This window comes from Marmota flaviventris, chromosome 7 (assembly GCF_047511675.1).
Source record: "Marmota flaviventris isolate mMarFla1 chromosome 7, mMarFla1.hap1, whole genome shotgun sequence".
In the NCBI taxonomy this organism is placed as follows: Eukaryota; Metazoa; Chordata; class Mammalia; order Rodentia; family Sciuridae; genus Marmota; species Marmota flaviventris.
The window spans coordinates 21427710-21447734 of record NC_092504.1 but is presented as its reverse complement, the minus strand read 5'-3'; positions in this window follow the sequence as shown (position 1 = coordinate 21447734).

Genomic DNA, 20025 nt, shown 5'->3' with positions numbered 1-20025 from the left:
GACTATCATTTTGTTCTTCAAGAATCATACCATCTGCCCTCCTGTGGTAGACAGCCTGGGGGTTGAACTCTTTTTAACAAGTTGTCAATAATACCCCAGTCCCTCTGGACTAATTTCAGAATCTTCACACAGCTTTAATATCTGCAGCTTTGTAAGAGCATCCTTAGAATAGCCAGACCCTCCCATCAAGGCCCACATTCCGTGACTCCATTAGCTTCACTGCGTTCCAACTTTTACAAGCGAATTCCCTAACTTAGTGTTCAGTGGACAATGGACTTAAAGTCCAAGAATGAATCTCACATAATAGTTAAGAATCCAGACCCTGAAGTTTCAAGACTTGACTTCTAATTCCATTTCTACCACTTACTAGATGGATGATCCTCCAATATATACCTAATCTCTCTATGTCTCAGTTTTTCCATTTATAATATGAAAACAAAACAGCTTTCATCACATAGAGTTGTTGTAAGGATTAACTGAAATTGTGTCTCTAATATCCCTGGCACATGGTGTGTATCCACTATATGTTTGTTCTTAGCATCAAAATTTTCTTGATCTGGGGACAATTTTTATTCTCATAAGATTTGAATTCTGCATTTCTTTAACCTACTTCCAGACAAATAGCTTACAATACAACAAATATCCTCTTGAACATTACCCAGAATTTTGTTTTTAAAATTATTTGTCACACTTACTTATGAGTTTTTTTAAAAGGAAATATACTATTGTGTAGAGTTGAAGATGTTTTTCTTTATACTCCTCATCTCTTTCTCTTCTGTCCCAGAGGCAATTGTTATTATACAGACAGCATATATCTTCATATTCATGGTTAGTATTCTACTTTCATAAGATATATGATGTACAAAAACAGTACAGTGTTTGTATGGTTTAATAATTTATATAAATACAATCATAAGTTAAATATCATTGTTAAACTTCCTTTTTTTTCACTGACAGTAGGGTTTGAGATCTATCTATATTTTAAAGACTTCATGTTTTATCCATTTTAACTTTGGCATATTTCTTAAGATGAATACCCAATAGTTCATTCACAACTATATTGAATATTTCAGTTATTTTTAATTTTTACTCTTGCAAAGTAAGATGCAGCATTGAATACACATAATCCTGTTTCAGTGTAAAAATGTGCAAGAGAATGTTAAGAATATATCATCATGGATTGGACTGTTTTTTCACATGGTCTGCATATTTTCACCTTTGCTACATTATATCCCATTGCTATTAAAATGGATTCTCAATTGACCCTTCGATCTGGAGTGAATACGTCAATTTTGCATTATGTTAACCACATTTGGTATCATTAGGCATTTTATATTTTGCCAATCAGGTAGGTGAAAATATAGTCTCTTAGTTTTATTAACTTGTGTTTACCTGATTACCCGTGTATTTTTATATATTAACAGATTAGAGTTTGCTCTCTACCTGTCTTTTATAGCCTTCCCATATGTTTTTTTTTTCCTTTTACTTATTTAGTGGTAATGCCACTTTTATCATACATTAGCATTCATATGCGTACATGTTTTATTTTAATGTTTCCTTCATTAATTTATATCTTTATCCTAGAGCCATTATCATAATACTTTTTTTTTTTTAATATTTATTTTTCAGTTCTCGGCGGACACAACATCTTTGTTGGTATGTGGTGCTGAGGATCGAACCCGGGCCGCACGCATGCCAGGCGAGCACGCTACCGCTTGAGCCACATCCCCAGACCAATCATAATACTTTAATTACTTTTGCTTTCTAATAAATTTTAATACATTGTTAGGCTGGTTTTCTCTTTGTTCTTCTTCATTATAATAGTTTGGTTCTTTCTGAATATCTATTCCTTAGTATTTATTTGAGGATTATCTGGTCTACTCCCTTAAAAAGCCTATTTGGATTCTATCACAATTACATTGTCTATGTAGGTTAATTTGGAAAGAAGAAACTTTAAAAATATTTTTATGAACTATGCAACATATAAAATATATAAAACATTTAAAAATAAAATATGATAAATTCTTAGATCAGTCTTCAATTTCTACTTATTGGGGAAATGGTGATAACCACTAACCAGTGTAAATAAATTACATGTTTTTCATACTTTGCTTATTTTATGCAGCTTGTACTATGTGTCTCCTTCACATTTCAAAGCTGAAATCATACTTTTACTAGTGCAGTTGTTCATATATTTCAAAGGTGAGATCATATTTTTAATACGGCATTTTTTCACCTTGGCCTTGAATATTGAGTCTTTTTTCCCTTTTCTCTTTCATTTGCCCTACCAACCGTCCATTGTAACTGGTTGTTTCCAAAGATAGCTGCAAGAATGCCACTGATTGCAATACGTAGAGCACTTCTCCCCTATTTCTCCACTCTTAGAATCTAAACTAATCTTATGATTTGCTTTGACCAGCAGTGATTTTCTGCATCTTCCAAGATTATGCCTTAAAAGAACTTACAGCTTTCATTTCATTCTCTTAGAACATAGTACACCAGGTGGGGAAACTCTTAAAGAATGAAACCACATGGAGCTGACTCCAAGCCATTCCCTTTGACTCCTCTAAACAAGCTGCCTATCAAATGTTGGAAGACTTGAACTACATCACAAAATCAGATAATATGAGAACTACTCAGCTGAACCACCTGATTACCAGCTCACAGAATTATGCAATATATATGATTATTGACTTAAACCCCAAAGTCACCTACATTACATATGAATAAAGTGAGATCTATCATTCTCTTCTCAGTGCTTATGTAATCATGTGTACATAATCACTGGATTCTTCACTTTCATGGTATTTTACAAAACTACATTGTTATATTAGGCTTCTATAACTGCATCCTGCTTTTGATTTTATCATGTAAGTTAAGATTGTTCAAATCCTCGACAACAGTGTCTTATGGGTCTAATAAATTCCTTTAGTACTGGCTGCATGAAATGTCATGGTATGGATGTTCCATAATCTTTACAAACATCCTCTTACCCATGGAAATTCACCATTCTTAATTTTTGATGCTGTAAGAAGTGCTGCTATGAATATTCTTGTGAATTTACACTTGATTGTGGATACATTTAGTTCAAGGAGATAGATTTTAATAGTAGGTTAGCATCAATTTCATGTATACCAGGCTCATTTCTCACAGTTCTCCCTGGTACTTTATGCCTCTTTATTTTGAAGTCCCATTTTTGTTTGTTATACAGTTCGTTTTCCATCTTTTGTAATATCTTGAATAGGTGTTGAGTGATACATCCTCTGAATTCTTACAGCCCACATTTTTTTCTCCATGCAAAATGACAGGTAAGTAATAACTTGGCTGCCTCTGTAATTTAGGGGTTTTTCCTTTTACCTAACTATTTAGGTATCATATCACTGTTTCACATCTTGCTGTGTTACAGTTGAGTGGCTGACTCACAGTCAATGTCTCTTGCTCTGAAAGTAACATGCTCATTACCCTGAAGCATAGCAAAGGTTGATTTTTTTTTCTGTTTTATTCTTCCAACTCAAGAATTTGATATATCTACTTTTGTCATTTTCATTTTTTGTAAATTTTTGTCATCCTTGCTTTTTTCAGCAATTCGTTTATTAATGATTCAGTGATGTTCTTATTTTACTTTGTATTTGCACAAACTTTAAATTTATTCAGACATATTTTATAGTTTTTGAGATTATTTGAAATGAGTTTTTAAATTACTCAATATGTGCTGCTCATATATAAAAATACATTGATTTTCATTTATTAGTCATGTATCTTTTGACCTTAGTACACCAACTTATTAATTTCCGTAGTCTGTTAGTAAATCCATAGAGATTTTCTATATAATATATCATATGACAATAGAGTTTTTATTTCTTCCTTGATATCTTTATAGATTTTATGCATCTTCCTTATTGCAATATTGAGAACATCTAGTATTGTTTTATACAGAATGCTTTGTTCCTGATCCCAGGGAAATTGTCAAATCTTTTAGTACTAAACACAATGTTAGCTGTAAGTTTTACAAAGAACATTCATCATTGGATTAATGAGATTCCTCACTTACCTGCTTTGCAGAAACTTTTTAATCATAATTGATAGTGAATTTTGCCAGAAGTTTCTTTCTGCATTTATTAAAAATACTATAAGTTTTTTTCTTTTTCATGATGAGAAATTACTGTTAGATTGGTTTATTTTCAAGAAGGCCTTACTGAAGTAATTCCTGCTTTAACATAACATTTATCCATTTTACAGATCGTCAGATTTTACCTGGTAATATTTTTTGAAGATTTGGCATTTTAATGTATGAGAAATAATGGCTTATAATGTTATAGTTTTAATTCTTTGTCACAATTTAGTTTTAGGGTTATACTGGCTTCATAAAATTATTTGCACAGTGTCTCTCTCTACATATGTGCATGTATGTAAGTGTATGTGTGTATTGATATTCAGAAACTTTGATATCCGGTAACAATTAGAAAAACCAGTTTCAAGATCTTGGTTCTTATATGCCATTCAAAAGCAGGACTCCTTTTGAAAAACATTGACTTGAAGACTGAAGCAAGTCGGGAAATGTATTATCTGTGTAGAAAAAAAATAAGTGCTCAGAAAATGATGGGACTTGTCAAAAGGACAGCAACTAAATATGGGAAAATTTGAAAGCAAAATAAATAAGACTAGTAACAAAAATATCAGTGTAAAGATGTCTTCATTTCCTTCTCATCACTTTGTTAATGAAGGAGGGCTTTCTGTTCAAGCGTAAAGAAGTTGACAAACACAGTACCTGACATTGGACACTTGAAATTGACAGAAGAGTTAAGTTACATCACTCACAGCTTTTTGAGAGTAGGCCATCATGCAGCACCCATGGCCATGTGGGGGTTGTATGTTTTATACTTTGGAGCAGGGGGTACTACTAGCAGCTACAGGACACAGGTTTTGTGGTAGAAGAGGATGGAGCGTCCTCTAATGCTTATGGAAAGGTGTGATGGCTCATTTGAGTTGTTACAGGACTGGAAAAGTCTGAAACCTGAACTCATGGCTAAAAGTGAAACAGGAAACATTTTTAAACTGTATAGCAACAAAATAAAACATCTCAAAATTGTATAATGCAGCTAAAATACTTCTGAAAGGGGAACATACAGCTGTAGATGATTGTTTTATTAAAAAAAAAAAAAAAGAAAGCTCTAAAATCACTAACCTATGTTCTGCATTTAGAAGCTAGAATAATAAAGCAAGTGAATCTAGGCATATGTGCTTATTAAATTGTTTATATACATTTATATACATTTATATATATTTAATATATATTTATATATATTTTTGAATGTGTGTGAATTTTGTATTTCTCTGTATTAAAATCCCTGAGAGCATGATACCCCCAATGGCAAAAATGTTCCCCTCTCATTATCATTATTTCTCTCTCATTATTAAATCATTGTATTTACTTAGTTGCTCAATTATAAAATATAAATAAATATTTTTAAACTGTCAAATCATAGCACTGTGAAAAAATTTTCTTACTGAAGTATAACACTTGTTTTTTTTTTTCTAATTCTTTAGCATGAGGATATATACTCAAAATGTTATATTTTAATTACTTAGGTTGCTTTTTATGACTCAATATGCATATGTAATTGGTTATTTTACTTATTACTCAATATGAATATGTAATTCAGCTGAAAAGATGGCCTATTTTTCTCCATCCTTATTTGTTGTTTTTAGGATGTGAAATATTAACATGATTCTACTCTATGATCATTATGTTGTCATTAGATGTGTTGGATTTTTAAGCTATAACTCATATATGACCAGTATCTCCTGCTTGGGTTTATTCCTTTTTTCCCTTTAATGCAAACCAGAATTGCCCAGATACCTGAGTGTTCTTCTGCTTCATATATTGGAGGTGACTTGCCTACTACCAGAGAATAGCACCCTCTGCCAATACACGGAGAATATGAAATACATTACTTAATTAGTCTTTCAGTTTTATTCATGCCTACAAATTTTAGGATTATGCTGTAAGATAGAATCTTTTTTTCTTTTTGGTAAATTTAATGTTCAAGAGAGAAAGATTTCATAATATGGCAATAAAATGTCATTATTTAAAGTTACTACCTATTTTTCATGACAGTAAGTTTGAGTTAGTCTGTAATACATACTTTTGAATTTGCATTTTTTCCTCAAGGTTAAACATTTTTTAAAAGTTGTAACTGTTTACTTTAAATTTATAATATTTTGGAGTATAACTACAAATTGAGTCCTTAACCCAGGGTTTTCCTACAAAGGTAAGCATGTGTGCCTTGCTGACCTCTCAAAATTCAAAACAAAACCATGCCTCCTTGTAAAGTCCAAAGATTTTTCTAAAGTCAAAGTATAGCTTTTATGGATCCGGGCTTTTTTATTTTGTTGGATTTACAGGATGCTGGAAATGTTATTAGGTCTATCCATCTTCTAAGGTCTTCTTTAATTTCTTTATTAGCATTCTGTAGTTTTTTTTTTTTTTTTTGTCTTTCACCTCTTTCGTTAAATTGATTCTCAAAGTTTTGGTTTTTTTTGAGGTTATTGTAAATGGGGTAGTTTTCCTTGTTTCCCTTTCAGAGGATTTGTCACAATATATAGAAATGCTTTTGATTTATGGCTGTTGATTTGATATCCTGTTACTCGGCTGAATTCGTTTATTAGTTCTAGAAGTTTTCTGGTGGATTTTTTTTTTTTTTTTGGTCTTCTAGGTATAGAATATTATGGTCAGCAAATAATGCTAATTTGAGTTCTTCTTTTCCTATCTGTATCCCTTTATTTTCTTTTGTCTGTCCAATTGCTCTGGCTAGTGCTTCAAGAACTATGTTAAATAGAAGTGGTGAAAGAGGGTATTCTATCTTGTTCCAGTATTTAGAGGGAATGCTTTCAATTTTTTTTTTCCATTTAAAATGACATTGACCTGAGGCCTAGCATAGACAGCTTTTAAAATGATGAGATATGCTCCTGTTATCCCAATTTTTTCTAGTCTTTTGAACAATGAAGGGGTGCTGTATTTTGTTGAATGCTTTTTCTGTATGAATTGAGATGATCATATGATTCTTATCTTTAAGTCTATTGATGTGATGAATTGCATTTATTGATTTCCATATGTTGGACCAACCTTGCATCCCTGGAATGAATTCCACGGGATCATGGTAAACTATCTTTTAGATATGTTTCTGTATTCAATTTGCCAGCATTTTATTGAGAATTTTTGCATCTATGTTTATTAGAGATATTGGTCTGAAGTTTTCTTTTCTTGATGTGTCTTTGCCTGGTTTTGGAATCAGGGTGATATTTCAATATTATGCCTGTTTAGGAGACTCACAGTGGTGAATGAGAGAAGGTCACTTTCCTGGTTGCTCCACAGTGTGAAAGGGCAAAAGAACTGAACACACACTTTAAAGAAGAAGAAATATTAATGGTTAATACATATATGAAAAAGAATGTTCAAAATTCCTAACAATTCAAGAAATGCAAATTAAAACTACATGAGATTTCATCTTACTCCAGTCAGAATGGCAATTATCAAGAATACAAGTAACAAAAAATGTTGGCAAGGATATGGGGTGGGAGGGAAATGCTCACTTATACATTGCTAGTGGGACAGCAAACTGGTGCAACCTCTATGGAAAGCAGAATTAATATCATCAAAATGACCATACTACCAAAAGCACTACACAGATTTAATGCAATTCCAATCAAAATCCCAATGACATTCCTTATAGAAATAGAAAAAGCAGTCATGAAATTCATCTGGAAAAATAAGAGACCCAGAATAGCTACAGCAGTCCTAATCAAGAAGAGTTAATCACTATAGCAGATTTTAAACTATATTACAGATCAATAGTAACCAAAACAGCATTGTATTGGCACCAAAATAGACTGGCAGACCAATGGTATAGAATAGAGGACACAGAGACAAACCCACATAATTACAGTCATCATATTAAACAAAGGCACCGAAAACATACATTGGAGAAAAGATAGCCTCTTCAACAAATGGTGCTGGGAAAACTGGAAATCCAGTTCTCACCATGCACAAAACTCAAATCAAAATGGATCAAGGACCTAGGAATTAAACCAGACACACTTTGTCTAATAAAAGAAAAAGTAGTCCCAAATCTGCATTTTAGCCCACGACCCGCGCAGGCTTCATGAAAGAAGGTTCGAGTTGTGAAAAACTGCTAGGGAGTTTTTAATTAAAGAGACAAGACTCTAATTACCTTTAAACCAGCTCAAGGATGGCTCCTCCTAGCTCCAGCCTCCAGCTACCTATTGTGTAGCGAGGTTTACTGAAGAGGCTATTGAGAGAGAGAGAACACGCCAGGGAGTGGACTTTTATTGGGAACAAAAAATTCTGGGGAAAATCCCATCCAATGAAGATTAAGGGGGGACAGCATCCCAAGGTTAGGGGCGATGATTGGGTCTTTGAGGTAGTGGCCAGACACGCCTCTGCACGGACAAGCCCTCGGACCTGGAGAAGGGTGGGGAAAGCTCTGACACAGCTGTGTCTAAGCGCCTCTCACCCGCCAGGGAGGTAACTCAAATCACATGTGAGGATGGCCTCCCACACTGCATCGTGTTGGATTAGGCCCCAACTTCCTTAATAAGACTTCTATAGTGCAGGAATTAAAATCAAGAATCAATAAATGGAATGGATTTAAACTAAAAAGCTTCTTCTCAACAAAAGAAACAATCAGTGAGGTAAGTAGAATGCCTACCTTTTGGGAGCAAGTTTTTACCACACACATATCAGATAGAGCACTAATCTCTAGAATATATAAAGAACTCAAAAATCTTAACTCCAAAAATAATCCCAATCAATAAATGGGCCAAGGAACTGAACAAACACTTCTCAGATGATGATATTCAAGCAATCAACAAATATATGAAAAAATATTCAACATCTCTAGGAATTAGAGAAATGCAAATCAAAACCACTCTAAGATTTCATCTCACTCCAGTCAGAATGGCAGCTACTAAGAATTCAAACAACAATAAGTGTCAGTGAGGATGTGGGAAAAGGCACACTCATACACTGCTTGTGGGACTGCAAATTGATGCAGCCAATAAGGAAAGCAATATGGAGATTTCTTGGAAAATTGGGAATAAAACCACTATTTGACCAGGCTATCCCATTTCTTGGTATATACCCAAAGGATTTAAAAACAGCATACAACAGAGACACAGCCACACCAATGTTTATAAGCAGCACAATTCACAATACCTAAACTGTGGAACCAAACTAGATGCCCTTCAATAGATGAATGGATAAACAAAATGTGGGGTTTTCTTACACAATTGAATATTACTCAACATTAAAAGAGAAGAAAATCATAGCATTTGCCAGTAAATGGATGAAACTGGAGAATATGATGCTAAGTGAAGTAAGCCAATCCCAAAAAACCAAATGCCAAATGTTTTCTCTGATATAACTATGCTGATTCATAATGGGGTTGGGGTGGGGAGCATGGGAGGTATAGACAAACTCTAGATAGGGCAAAGGGGAGGGAGGGGAAGGGAAGGGGCATAGATGTAGGAAAGATAGTGGAATGAGATGGACATCATTACCCTAAGTACATTTATGAAAACACGAATAGTGTGACTCTATTTTGTGTACAACCAGAGATATTAAAAATTGTGCTCTATATGATAATATGAATTGTGATGCATTCTGTATCATATATGGCAAATTAGAATTAAAAAAATGAGATGAAGTAATATAAATATTTTTTGAGTACTAACTAGAAAAGAAAGGGAAATTTCAAAGAGTCAAAAAATGGCAAATTAAAATCAAGTACAATTTTGGCTCTTGCTACAGTTACTGTCTCCTAGCAAAGTAAGGGAGGAAATTAGTTTCATTTTCCTAAAAGCCAAAATTTTAAAGCTCATATGGATAGAGGAGCCTCATGCCTGTATGTAATGTGGAGATAGAATAAAGTACACACTATGAAAAAAGAGAGGAATTCAGGAAAACCCATCCCCTGGCACAGGGAAATTATAATTATTTTGGAACAAGATATGTTTCATAAAGAATTAGGATAATGCACATCTATTTTGACATCAGCTCTAGATGAACAAAAATTGTCTTCTGAGTTTATACCTATAGTTGTATATCTTCCATAGATTGAGCATTAAATTTACACTACTTAACTTTCCCAGGAATCTAAAGCAAATAGCTTAATATTATAAATTATTTAAGAAGGAAATAAGACCTTTTTGGTCCATTACAAACAGTTGTGAAACCACTTTGATCAATCCTGTCTCCAAACCAAGCTGTGTATTCCACCACAGTAAAACTGATAGAAAATAAATATTAAAACAACTTTATAAAAATCTACAAATGAAGACACAATACTTCATGACTCAAATAAAGTCAGTTATAGAATAATGAGTCCATGTATCACTCAGGGTCCCAGAAGAAATCAGATGATACTTTCAAGATTAAGCAACTTGAGTAGAAGACTTTTTATGAACGGATGGCTGAACAGGAGTAGGGCACAGGTAGAAGAGGAGCAGCTATCTTTTCCTTCAGCAATGGGGCTGAATTCTGACAAGAGGCTGAGAATGGGAGATTACTGGAAATTGTAGTAGGAAGAAGCATTTTCAATATGACTTCCATAGATGTCATATGCCATTTTTTTACAAGAATTTAAACCAATTTGTAATCAGGTGTGCAGGGGAATAAATACCCTGATCTTATTCCTCTGTCTCTGCCTTTGTAGTCAAACCCACTGGTTAAACTCAAACAGAAGTCAGAATAAAAATGGGAAAGCTTCATGCAATTCATGTTTCAGTCTCAAAAAGTAGAGAACACAGTGAAGTAGATAATTGATCTGTAAGGGAAATGGAAGACATGTACATGGAAGTGACTTTCAAAGAAATTTGAATCATAGAAGAAATTTATAGAGTCTAAAACTTTAATACACTTAAAATTATTATATAATGTGTATATCATAAAAGTCATTTGGAAACCTACAAGCCTGACTAGTTAAGATAAGTGCAAAAGAGTAGAATGAATCATGCAACTATTCCTTGGTATCAACGCAAGAAGGAACCAAAACCTAGTGTAGAAATTTAATTAGGCTAATGTAGAAATGTGATAATGTATAGATATGACACCAAAGACAGTGGAAGGAGGAACAATTTAATCAATGATAATGAAATAAACTCATCCTTACTAAAAAAAAAATGAAATTAAACCTATATCCAAATATGTGAAAATGAAATAGTTCAATAAGAATATACATAGCAAAGCCAAAACTTTATAAATATAGAATACAATCACTAAGACCCCATAAGAATTTCTTCAACAATACACAAAGTTCTGAGCATAAAGAAAATATAATTATATTCAGATACATTAAAATTAAGAGCTTTTCGTGCAAAGACATCATAAAGCAAATATATAAGCCACAACCTGGGAAAAGAAATTTACAGCATATATAAAGAATATGCAGCATCCTGCATATATAAGCCACTCCTACAAATCAAATAGAAAAAAATGTCTAATATCACAGAAGAGAGTACTCATGGAGAGGGAAAAAAAAAAAACCCACACTCATTTACACAGATGTTCTCTTGAAATCTCCATGCAGATGTACTACATCAAACCCCACTTCTCCCCAGGTCTTCCCTATGTGCCATCTTTTTCTATGTAGTTGCTGCCAACTCCACCTTTACAATTACCCAAATCATGGGCCTGGGAGTCATCTTGACCCCTTTGGTTTGCACACTGCAGGTTTGACCTACTAACACATCCCTCTGCTCTAGCTTCACAAGGCATCCCTGGAGTGCACAAGGCTCCAGGTCCGGGCCCCAGCACCATGGAGAGGAAAAAACAACCAATAATGGAAGATAGCTAGCATCCTATCTCCTCATCACTTTCTGGCTCTGCCCTGCTCCAAGAAGTTACCATCTTGCCTCATCTACCTTTACCGATGTCTATGCCTTCATTCTTACCCCTTCAGTCCTCTTTTAACATACCAGCCAAGTGATGCTTTCTAAAATGTGTCATTCAGAGCATGTCACTGTTCTGCTCAGACCTCAAAAGAGATTCTCATCTCTTTCAGAGGAAAAAAGCAACATTTTTCTAATGCTCTTCTTGATCCGTTCCCCCATTACAAATCAGATCTCTTTTCCTGCTCCTATCTGTCTTGTCACATTCCAGTCATAAAGATCATTTTTGCTCCTCTAAAACATATCAGATACAATACTATGTCAGGACTTGCCCTCAGCCTGAAATTGCCATATTTCATTATCCATGAAGTATCATCTCCTGTGTACCTTCAGATATTTTCTGAGACAGTGCCTGAGATTTGAACGCCTCCATTTACTAAACTTCTAGCATCTTTTCTAATTCACCTTTTTTATTTACTTATTTCCCTTGTTTTGTTTTGTTTTGTTTTGGAGGAGTGGGTCAGGGAGGTCGGATGAACCCAGGGGTATTTAACCACTGAGGCACATTCCCTTTTTATTTTTTACTTTGAGACAGGGTCTCTGCTAAGTTGCTTATGGCCTCACTAAATTGTTGTGACTGGCATTGAACTTGTAATCCTCTGGCCTCAGCCACTGGAGTCACTGGAATTACACCATACCTGGCTATGGCCTTGTGTTTGTCTTACTAGAATATTAACTTTATGAAGGTATGGTTGTTTTCTGATTTGTACAGAGCTGTGCCCTCCACTATGCTGAATAATACCTGATCCTGGGAAATGAAACTGAGAAAATCGCTCTTAAATCAGAACAAACAAATATTTGAAAAATACTAGCTAACCCTCAAGAAAATGAGATTTTAAAATGTTAAAATGCAAATAACAGGGTTCCTAACAAAGAAACAGAAGAAATTTAGTGGAAGAAAACTTCAAACCCAACACAAAATGTTTCCCTAAATTAAAGAAAACATATGATATGTCAAGAGCTTTGTAATGTTTTGAACAACCAATAATAAAAAAAGAAAAGAAAAGAAAACATAATTTCCTTATTGAAGCTATTAGCTATACAGGAAAAATCATATTTAAAATTCTCAAATCATGTTGTAGCAGGTGAAATCTTAAAATACAACAAATATAGGGGGGGGAACCTCTAAAGCCCACAGAAAGAAAAAAATTAAAAAATAAAATAAGTCACATTCAAAGCATCAGGAATGAGAGGGCATCATAAATTTGGATTTAATACCTAGTACTCTTAATACCCAGGCACAGAAATAAAAAGAGATATTTTAAGGCATACATATTATGCAATAAAGTGTTAATATAGCATGTCTCAGGAAGCATGCTATTTTCAGGAAGAACTCTGGAGACACTGACCCTTGGAAGATTCCTGGGAACTAAGTCCCCGGAATGTAACCAACTTCATATTGATAAGATGGTTTTATGTGATCAGGGCAATGGATCCCAATATACTAGCCCTCTATTTTTGAAAGAACAATGTAATTTATGTTGACCCCCATTGCCAAATGGTATACATAAGAATATGCAAACTACAAACAGGGTCTTGGGTAAAATGTGCTCTTAGTAAGCAAAACAACAGAGACTCCATGGGGTACTGTCCAAGTGAAGTTGAACAAACAGAATAAAATTATCCATTATAATAATGTCTTTTCCTTAAGTCACATACAAACTCATTAAACAAATAAAAATGTAGCAAGAAGTAACTTACAGAAAAAATTGCAAGTCTCAGCAATGTGTAATATTTAGATACCCATAATGATCTAGATTCTGAATATTGACCTACTCAAAATGATGATGTAAACCAATTAGAAGATGGTTGATATTTATATGAGAAAGGTAGGTGGTGTGGATTACATACACAATGTCTCGGGCACAGTATGAGAGCCCACATTTCTCCCTCATCAATAGCTGTAAGAATACGTAATGAAACTTAAAAGAGAAACATAAGATATGAAGAAAAAATGTGAGGGTAAATACTAAAAATAAAAGCTAAAATATGATTTCTTCATAGCAGAAATGAGATGTGAAAATATGTCAAATGTAGCACTAATTTTATTTCATTAGCAGACGTGTAAAATTACTTGACCCTAAAATCAGCATATACATGATTTGGAAAAAATTAAATATTATAAAGAATAAAGAATACATTCAATAAAATTACTTGGAGTATGCATAGTGCATATTTGGGGCAAAAGTCTGGATAAAAATTAATTGGAAAGTTTTATCATCAGAGGTTTTATCACTGGAAAATATTTTGTTGGTAGAAGCATAAAAGCACATGCTTATAATCACAGTAATTAAGGAGGCTGAGGCATGAAGATCATAAGTTCAAGGTGAGCCTCAGCAACTTAGCAAAACCCTGCATCAAAATGTAAAAGGAAAAAAGGACTGGGGGATGTAGCTTAGTGATAAAGCACTCCTGGGGTCAATTCCCATTACTAAAAAAAAAAAAAAAATGGAAAATAAAATAACCAGAATGTTGATACCTTTATGTAGACAGATGAGGGATAACTTTAGTCAGAATCTGTGTTGGAAGTATATGGAAATGGTTCAGGATAACCTCAGTGAATTGACACAAAGATCACACAAAAAAATATAAAGATCTGAGAGTTAATAGAGAAGATTTATAGTCAAGGATTTTATCAGGCGTTAGTTAGCAAAATTTTTTTCTTTGTAGATTTATTGTAAAAAGTTGAAGGAAATCATGTGCTGGAAGCATTCATAAGTTAGTGAACACTGCCATTAGTATTATATAATTAATCATAGACATAATTTGATAGTACTAATATACATAAAGAATATTGTATTCGTTAGTTTTTCATTACTATAATGAAATATATAAGACAGTGTCACTTAAAAGAGATTTATTCAGCCCATAGGTTTGGAGACTGAAAATCCAAATAGCACAACACAGGCTCTGGTAAGAGCCCTCCTGCCTGCATCCCCTCATTGCAAATACACTACAGTGGGTGCAAGAAGGAGAGATTGAGTGGCCAGTCAGACGCCAAGGAAGCTGGGGAATGACCAGACTTGTTTTTTATAACAACTCTGCTGTAAAAACTACCTGAATCTTTGAATCCCATGAAAACTAGCTGAATTCCTTCCAAGGGCAAGCTCCCAAAGACCTGAAGACCTCAACCATGACCATCTCTTGAAGATTTCACCACCTCCTACACTGCCCCCACTGAAAATCCATATCCAAAACATTCCAAATATTAGTCATTTAATTAAAAAGCTTTTCTTATGCATATAGTGATGAAAACATCAATAAAAACCTACATGACTCTGTCCAACTTATATTATTTAAGTGACTCTTTCTTAGTTTTCCTCTGAAGACCAGATGTAATTTTTGACTAAAGAGGCTGAATGTTGGAAACTTTACATTTCCTCTCTTCTTACTACAGTATCCATGGTGCAGAATAATGAGTGCTGGATTTGGGGAACTCAAGAAAAGGGTCTAAATTTTTGCTGTATCCCTGGTAGAATTTTGATTCAAAGAAATTCAAGTAAACTATTTGGGAGTTCATTTCTTAACTTTCAAAAGGGAAACAAAATCCTGCATTCCAGAGTTTTCAAAGAGTTAAGTGGAAACAAGGGTGGAATTCCAAGTTGTGAGGATGCCCTTTTTCCATTGTATGAATTCTTTGGCTCATAGAAAAATGCTTCGAATTAATTATTTCTATCAAATTCTCAAATATAAAATTCGCAAGTGTAAAAAAGGTAGAATTAATTAAAAAATAATGAGCTGAATTTAATGAGTACCATAGTACTTCTGCACTGTAAAATTATTTTCCTAAACTAAAAGTACCTCTTCAGCCTATATTCACAATTGTTTAACTATTTCTAAAGTAAAAGTCATTTCAACTTCACGGTTTCTTTCAGTTGCTTTCAGAAAGTCTCAGAAAACCAAAACTGCATGCTGCATTCAAGAGCAAAAGAGTGGATTCATTTCCCGTTTTATTTTATTATTTTTTCTAAGGATATTCAAGAGAAGATTATCATTTTATCCAGAAACAATATCCTGGGCTAATAGTGATTGAAAGGATCTTTTCATGGGTCATACCCAACACTTAGAGGTCTTAATTTCCTCTGTTCAGTCTGAATTATTTTTGGCTAAAAGTAGCATTTTATGCATGCCTGCTCTCCAGTTCCCCTTCCCTGGCTCTCAGCATTCGCATGGCCTCCTGAGCAATTGCCGAAGTAAATTCCCATTAGCTTGGCACTTCTCAACCCAGGAGGCCATACTTTCATCTGTAAACTTGATCATCTCATTAAGTGCTCTTTCTTCCAGAGCTTTTATATTAAAAGATTGTTAAATAAGTCTGCAGAGTCCTAGCACTGGTCTCTGGGGAATGCTGCTCTTTAATAACTCAAAAGTTAGTAAAGGCAAAAATTTTTTTCTAAACTTTTTCTCATCCCTTAGAGCTAGTTGCAACTAAATGGCCAAATGCTTTTCCCAATTTCATAATAACTGTATTTATAATGTGCATTTACAGTGAACATTGAAACCTCAGCCAAAAAAAAGATTGTCATATCCATCTAAAAACAAAAGACGATCTACAGGTGTCAGAGCCATACGCCATAGGAGCAATTATCAGTGCAAGAGAAATATGTACTACATCTTTGATCCAAAGAGCTACTCCATGGAGTCACAGTAATGGTGTAAGATCCCCAAAGTCTATTTCTTCATCTATAAAATACTTGATAACAATTGCAACCATTTGAATATGTCCCTTACAGAATTCAGGAGCTGAAATTTAACACACAAGCTGACAGTGTTAAGAAGCAGGTCCTTTAAGAAATGATTCTGCCACAAGGGTATCTCCCTCATAAACAGGACCAAGGTCCTTATAAAAGACACTTCACGTAGTATTAGTTTTTCTTGACCTTCCACCTTCCATCCTGAGAGGATAGATACAGTGTCCCTTCTCTTTGGAGGTTGCAACTGTCACCAGAAAAGTGAAGTTAACATGACATGATTTAGAATTGCCAGCCTGAGAATTGTGAGAAGAGAATTTCTGCTCTTGAAAAATTACCCAGACTTATGTATTTTGTTATAGCAGCACAAATAGAGTAAGACATCTAATTCAAAGATAATTATAAGGATGAAAATATACCAGCCTAGTACTTGTTAGGTTCTCAATAACTGTGCATTAAGGAAATAAATAAATGAAACAATGGTGTGCACATGACAAGGGCAAAGAACCACTGTGCCAATCTGATCCATAAAAGCACAGGTATGCTTCTCTTGCTCATTAGTCCATATAAGCACGTAGATAGGATTACTTCTCTTGAATATGTTCTTGCACAAAAGAAAATAGATGAATAGACAGAACCTCAGAAAAGAAACCTATGTCAACATTTCTCTTAGCAGAATCTGTTGCTGCAAAGGTTCCAACCCACAGTCCTATGAGCACTAGTTGAGTGATTTCGATGTCGATGTTCACTTGGAAATGCATTTGTTACTATGGAAACAATATGATCTTTGGAAAAGAAAAGGTCTAATAGTACCCATAAGTGCACTGCACATTGCAAATGCACATCATGTCTCTAAATAACTTACATGGGTACAAAATCATATGGAGAAGTCTTAGGATACTGCATCATGAACATATATAAGTAGAAGCATTAATAGATTAGTAAACAACTGGAATTTGTGGAGTTCAATTCAAATGTCACCTTGATTTTGAGGCACTTCTTCATACCATCAATCAGAAATAATCACTCTGTCGTTGGTGATATTATTAACCCATAGAGAAAAATTCAAGCCTATCATCAATTGGAGCCATATGTGGTTTCCCTAATACATTGTTACGAGTCAAGGGTTCCAATTAATTAGTATACCTTTTCTATGTTCTACAATGCTCTTAATGAAAAATTGAGACTTATATATTTAATTCGTTTTACTTGAATTTTAGTAGGTGCATAACAATTTTAATGCTATCATTAATTTTGTACCTATAAAGTTTTTTTAATATCTATTTTTAGGTGTAGATGGACACAACACAATGCCTTTTATTTTTATGTGGTGCTGAGGATTGAACATGGGTCCCGCCCATGCTAGGCGAGCACTCTACTGCTGAGCCACAATCCCAGCCCTCCTATAAAGTATTTGTTTCACTCAGTGCATCAAAATTCATTGGGTTGTCTTTAGTTCATTTTTTTTTACATTGCACATTTCTTTTTTAAATATCAGATTTATTGAAGCATAATTTACATACACAAAATTCACTCTTTTTGAGATGTATCATTCTAGAAATTTTGACAAGTGTATCTCTCTCTCTCTCTCTCTCTCTCTCTCTCTCACACACACACACACACACACACACGCACACACACACACACACAATTTTCCTTGTGTCCTTTCATGGTCAATTTCCTGAACCCAACAAAAACACCTGACTTCTTCTATTTTTATCTCTGTAACTTTCCATGTCAAGAATGTCATATAAACAAAACTATATAGTATGTAGTCTTTTCTGCTAGGCTTCCTTGACTTGCAATAATGCTTCTAAAATTATACATGTTATTATCCAGATAAATAGTTTCTATTTTTTTTTATTCTCGCTCATATTCTATAGCATGATGCAATACAATTTTTGTACGTTCACCAGCTAACGTTGTTGGATTTAGAGTCATTATAAATAAAACTACAATAAAAATTCAGATACAGAACTTTGTAGTCATGTTTTTTTATCTGTTAACTAAATACCTATCTGTGGAATTGACAAACCGCTAAAAAAAAGGAACATTGAACTTAAAAAAAACCTAAAAATCCATTTCCAAAGTGTTGGTCTCATTTTATATTTCCAGCATCAATGTGAGTCCTGGATGTTCCACACAGAATATTAATACTAGGCACTATATGTTAGTGTTATATATTTTAGGTACTAGGTTCTACTAACACAATCATATTGTGACTTTCATATACATTTTCCTGCTGAACACTAATGCTAAACATCTTTTCAAATGCTTACATGTACCCATATTTGTTTTATGAAAAAATGTATTCTTGAATCTTTAATACAAACTTTTATGGATGTTTTTGTTTCTCAACTTTTGATTTGTGGAAATCCTTACAAATTCTGCATAGAAGTATTTGATAAGATGTATGTTTGTTTTACAAAATTTTACCTATGTCACAGTGACTTGTTTAATTATAACATTTACACTACTGTTTAATGAATAGAAATTTTAAAATTTGTTAAAGTTCTATTGTTACTTTGTCATATGTTTTATGATTTTGTCTTGTTAAAAAAATTTTGCTTAGTGTAAGATCACAATTTTTCCTTCAGTACCTTCTTTGAGACATTTTATAGTTTTTGTTTTTTCTTTATGTTAATGATCCCTTGTGAGTTCATTTTTAATGGATGTAAGTCAGTTTTTATTAGCATAATGATATTAAATTGTACCAGAAGTATTTGTTGAAAAAACTGTGATTTTTCACTTAAGTTGGTAAAAAATCAATTAACTATACATGTACCTATTTCTGAACTCTATTAATCTGTTTGTCTATATTTTTCCAACAACATTTTCATAATTGCTATAGTTCCATATTAAGCCTTAAATTCAGGTGTTGTGAATCTTCCAACTGTGTTTTTATTTTTCAAAATTACTTGCTTTTGGTCCTTTTAATTAATATATGAATTTTAGAAACAGTTTTTCCATCTTTGCAAAAAAAAATGACTACAATTTTAATTGTCCCTGCATTTAAATGGCAAACAGTGCTGAAATGATTACTATCACAATAATAGGAAATCTTTTGATCCTGAATATGGTATATGTACACATTTATTTGTTTCTTCTTTATCTCACCAATATTTTCTGGTTCTTAGTATGCAATTCTTGCACATATAATGTTAGATTTATCCTTCAAAATTTCATTATTTTGATGCTGTTTTAGATTTAATTTTCACTTCTTCATTTCCAGTTGCTTGATTGTTGTATGTTGACTTTACATTCTGAGACTATAATAAAATTGTATATAAATTCCAGATCTTTATTTCCAAATTATCTATGTAGAAATTTATATGCAAATTTCTATGTAGAAACCATGGAGTCAGTA